We start from the raw sequence: 6,000 nt of genomic DNA on the forward strand, positions 1-6,000 counted from the left end.
AAATGGTAATATAGGTTATAATGATGTATGAACAAATGTTATATGTGAATCGAGATATAGGTGGTTTAACCACATATATACCCATTAGTGTGCAAGATACAGAATATTCAATGTTATTTCCATGGTTCAACGGACATGATAAAGGTACAAGAATTGAAATGATGATATGAATCAGTTCAGGTATACGTGACACGCTCGACAAGTAAGTAATATTTAATAATTTCATATGTTACATAAATGAAAATCGATGAACACATATAGGAATTACCAGGTTGTTATTATAATATGTGTTAATTTCGATGGAGCTGATTTATATGTATTCATTGTAACACCCTGTGCCCGAGACAGTTGCCGGAGTCGAACACGAGGTGCTGACCGACTTAATTCATTTACTTGCACAGTTCATTTTAAAAATTTCCAGACAGCTGGCTAACTGTGTCACTGTCACTTTAAAAATCATATCTTGAGTTCCACAACTCAAAAATAAGTTTCGTGATTTTTCCCTGAAACTAGACTCATATATGCATCTACAAATATTTTTCTATAATTTTTGGTCAGGCCAATTAGTACAGTTTATTAGTTAAAGTCTCCCATGTTATAGGGATCGACTACACTGACCTTCACGCATTACGACTTGGATATCTCCATGTACAGGGCTTAAATACTGATGCCGTTTATTTCTATAGAAACTAGACTCAAAGAGGAATCTATACATATATGTAATGACTCCTAATTATCTCTGGTTAATTTATAATGAATTTCCAAAGTCGGAACAGGGAATCCAGAAACCGTTCTGGCCCTGTTTCACGAAAACCTAAATATCTCTTAACATACAACTCATATGACCGTTTCGTTTCTTCCATATGAAAGTAGATTCATCAAGGTTCATTTACATAATTTATTCACTATTTAATTCCATTCCTACTATTTTTAGTGATTTTTCACATCCACATCGCTGCTGCTGTCAGCATCTGCCTTTAAGGTAGACTTTACCTATTTCATAGTTTCCATGATTCAATTAGCCCTTTTTTTTTGCATACATAGCGCAAAGTATAATCATGATTAACCATTCCAATGGCTAATCGTTTCCAAACATTTCCATACCTCTTAGTGATCAACATACAAAACGATTATAGTACTATGCTAAAAACGTATATAAGCCATTTTCGCATGGCTATCCAAATTTACACAAAATCCATGGGTACATGACCAACAACAAGAAGGGTAGTCCTATACATGCCATTTCAAAGTTCAACCAAAATTGTACCAAAAGGGGGCTTTGATAGTGTGGGAGACTTCGACTTCCAAAAATCCCGAGTCCGATAGCTGATGAGCCAAAATCTATAAAACAGAGAAACAAAGAAACGGAGTAAGCAATTTATGTTTAGTAAGTTTTGAGCAAGGGATTCCAGCACAACAAAAGTATAGCATTCATATAGCTAAACGGATAATTTCATATGCACAAATTCTCAATATCATACTTACTTCACATTACCAACTCTTATGTTCATACACAAAAGATCAACTTAGCCAAAGGCCGGTAGCTCATTTATCGACTGAGCGAATACAGATTTGTAAGGGATCAACTAATTCAAAGCACACACGAAACATACCTCATCGCTGGGATTTTACGAGCGTATTAATTTAAATTTTTACAGCAAGATCGCTCATTCCCAAATCAAGCATCTTCGGGGTTTAGCCGGATATAACCACTCGCACAAGGCCTTCGGGTCTTAACCCGGATATGGTCACTAGCATAAATGCCTTCGGGACTTAGCCCGGATATAGTCGCTAGCACAAATGCCTTCGGATCTTAGTCCGGATGTAGTCGCTTAGCACAAAAGCCTTCGGGACTTAGCCCGGATATCATTCGAGTAACCATGCACATATATCAATAAATCATGACACATTCATATTTCATTTTCATTACCAAAGCTCAAACACAAGACACTTATCACATTTATAATTTCGGCTCAATAGCCACATACAAGAGCATGATTTTGATTTACTTAAGACATAATCTAATCGAATCATAATTTAAGTCCCATTACTCGAAAACTTACCTCGGATGTTGTCGAACGATTCCGATGGCTATTCGACCACTTTTTCCTTCCCTTTATCGGATTTAGTTCCCCTTTGCTCTTGAGCTTAATTTAACAAATAAATTGATTTAATCATTTGAGCATCGAAAAGAGGAACTCAAGGTACTTGGCCCACATATATTCATTAGACATTAAAGTCGCATATGTACGGAATCATGAATCAAACTCAACACATTAGTTAATACTCTCCTTAGCCGAATTTTCTAAGTCAAGATAAAGCCTTCAATATGCTTACCTATGGCCGAACAACACATCAACCTATGTACTCATTCATGTGGCCGATTATGCATGTCTATGTTGAGGCCAATTATATACTCAATACCACACACAAATGGCATACCTTTTACTAACTAATGCATTACATATTATAACTCAATACGCATCCATCATGTACTCCATAACCGAAACACTATCATATGTAAATATATACCTTGAGATATTGTATATGTCATACCAATACGTCATGTGCAAACATATATATATATATGTGCAAGAGCCGAATCTCAAAGTTGATTATAACTAAACATGAACATAAATCCAAAACACAAATCTTACCTACCATGCAATAAGCATAAATCATACTTATGGATATACCATGGCCGAATACATCACAACACCATACCATTTCAATTTTGGTCATGGTTAAACAAAGAACTTAATGTCTCACTCAAAAATGCTAAAAAGAAAATCCAAGAGTCATCAATCCACCATCACATGTATCATTAACAAGCTTCATATTTAGCATGCAATGGCATTAACACAAAATCCACCTAGGCCGAATATCATCCCCATGACATAGCAAAGATTTGAACTATGGGCTAATTAGAACTCAAGCTAGCAACTAAAAACATGCATGAATCTCATGGCACAACCTCAAACATACCTTAATCTAGATACAAGTATGGCCAAACCTCCTCCCAATCCTCTTCCAAACCAAACATGAAGCAAGAACTCCTTCCTTCTTCCTTAGAATTTTCGGCCAAAAGAAATGAAAAAGGATGAACAATTTTTTTTTTCTTTTCTTCAACTCACGGCAATGGAGGGGGAACACTCACACACATTCTTTCTTTTTTCCATTTCTTTATTACCCATACTCCTTATTTTATTTTTCCTAACATACCTCACTAACATAACATGTTTGTGACATGTTTCCACTCATAGCATGGCCAGCCACTACTAATTAGGGGGGAAATTTGACATGCAAGTCCTCCCTTTTTATTACAGGCACTATTAGATCCTTATAGATTAGCCTATCACATTTCAAAAGTGTCACACAAGTCCTACTAACTGAATTCACATGCAATCGACTAAATCGAAGCTTGAAATTTTCACACATTCATAATTACATATTCTAGACAATAAATATCACATTCAAACATTTCGGTGACTCGGTTTAGTGGTCCCGAAACCACTTCCCGACTAGGGTCAATTTTGGGCTGTCACAACTCTCCCCCACTTAAGAAATTTTCGTCCCCGAAAATCTTACCGGTAAATAAGTTTGGGTATCGTTCTTTCATGGCATTCTCGGTTTCCCAAGTAGCTTCTTCGACTCCGTGTTTGAGCCATAACACCTTTACTAACGGAACCCTTTTGTTTCGCAACTCTTTCACTTCACGAGCTAGGACACGAATCGGTTCTTCTTCATAACTCAAGTCAGATTGAATTTCAACTTCTGATGGATTAATCACGTGTGACGGATTGGATCTATAACGTCGAAGCATCGAAACATGAAAGACGTCGTGAATCTTTTCAAGTTCAGGGGGCAAAATCAATCTATACGCAACTGGACCAACTCGTTCGGAGATTTCGTACGGCCCAATGAATCTCGGGCTCAACTTGCCCTTACGGCCAAATCTGAGTATCTTTTTCCAAGGCGAAACTTTATGAAACACTTTATCTCCCACCTGATATTCAATGTCTTTTCGTTTCAAATCCGCATATGATTTCTGACGATCTGTGGCTGCCTTCAGACTTTCATGGATTACCATTACTTTCTGTTCGGCATCTTTAATTAAATCAACTCCGAAAATTTTACTTTCACCGAGATCAGTCCAAAACAATGGTGTACGTCATTTACGACCGTACAAAGCCTCGTAAGGTGTCATCTTAATACTTGATTGAAAACTATTGTTGTAAGCGAATTCAATCAAAGGTAAATACCGTTCCCATGAACCACTGAACTCGAGGATGCAACATCTCAACATATCCTCAAGTATCTGAATTATCCGCGACCATTGGTTTGGGGGTGAAAAGCAGTGCTAAAATGTAGCTTGGTACCCAAAGCTTCTTGCAATTTCTTCCAAATCGTGAGGTGAATCTCGGATCTCTATCCGACACGATAGAAATAGGTACCCCGTGTAATCTCACAATCTGAGAAACATACAATTCAGCTAGTTTATCCATTGAGAAATCCGTGCGTACCGGGATAAAATGAGCCGACTTAGTCAATCTATCAACGACGACCCAAATCGCATCTTTCTTACTTGCTGACACTGGCAACCCAGATACAAAATCCATCGTGACTCGTTCCCATTTCCATTCAGGTATCATGATCGGCTGAAGCAAACCCGTGGGCACTTGATGTTTCGCCTTCACTTGCTGACATACTAAGCACTTCGAAACAAAGTCGAAAATGTCTCGTTTCATACCATACCACCAAAACTGACGTCTTAGGTCGTTGTACATTTTCGTACTCCCCGGGTGGATTGACATTCGGCTACAATGAGCTTCGTTTAGAATCATCGAAATAAGTTCTGAATTTCTTGGAACACACAAACGATTCCTGAACCTCAAACAATTGTCATCATCAATTTGAAATTCAGATTCCATATTCGAAACATATTCAGCCCATTTTGCAACCAATTCATCATCGACTTTCTGAGCTTCACGAATTTGATGAATCAATAATGGTTTGGCCTTTAATTCAGCTACTAACACATTGTCGGGTAGAACAGACAAGTGTACATTCATCGCTCGTAAAGCAAACAGTGATTTTCGGCTTAAGGCGTCCGCAACCACATTAGCCTTTCCCGGGTGATAATCAATGACAAGCTCATAATCTTTCAACAACTCAAGCCAACGCCTTTGTCGCAGATTCAAGTCTCTTTGAGTCATCAAATATTTGAGACTTTTGTGATCCGAAAATACATGGCACTTCTCACCAAATAAGTAATGTCGCCATATTTTCAAAGCGAATATGATGGCAGCTAATTCGAGATCATGGGTCGGATAATTTTTCTCATGTGGCTTTAATTGTCTCGACGCATAGGCCACAACTCGACCTTCTTGCATCAATACGCAACCCAACCCAAGTAGGGAGGCATCACTATAAATGACAAACTCTTTGCCGGATTCGGGCTGCACTAGTACTGGAGCTTCCGTCAAATGAGTTTTCAATTGATCGAAACTTTTCTGACACTTTTCTGTCCATTCAAACTTAACATCTTTCTGAAGAAGTTTCGTTATTGGTGTGGCTATCATCAAGAAACCTTTTACAAACCGTCGGTAGTAACCGGCAAGTCCCAAAAAGCTCCGAACCTCAGTAATATTTCTCGGAGGCTTCCAGTTAAGTATGGCTGAAATTTTGCTCGGGTCAACTCGAATACCCAATGCGGATACCACATGACCCAAGAAGCTAACCTCTCTTAACCAGAACTCACACTTACTGAACTTAGCATATAACTGCTTATCCCGCAAAATTTGTAACACTAATCTCAGGTGCTCAGCATGTTCGGTCTCATCTCTTGAATAGACCAAGATGTCATCAATGAACACAACTACGAACCGGTCCAAATACTGTCTGAAGATCCGATTCATCAAATCCATAAATACCGCAGGGGCATTAGTGAGCCCAAACGGCATCACTAAGAACTCGTAGTGACCGTACCTCGTTCTGAAA

The sequence above is a fragment of the Gossypium hirsutum genome, chromosome A03, assembly GCF_007990345.1.
Source record: "Gossypium hirsutum isolate 1008001.06 chromosome A03, Gossypium_hirsutum_v2.1, whole genome shotgun sequence".
Taxonomy (NCBI): Eukaryota; Viridiplantae; Streptophyta; class Magnoliopsida; order Malvales; family Malvaceae; genus Gossypium; species Gossypium hirsutum.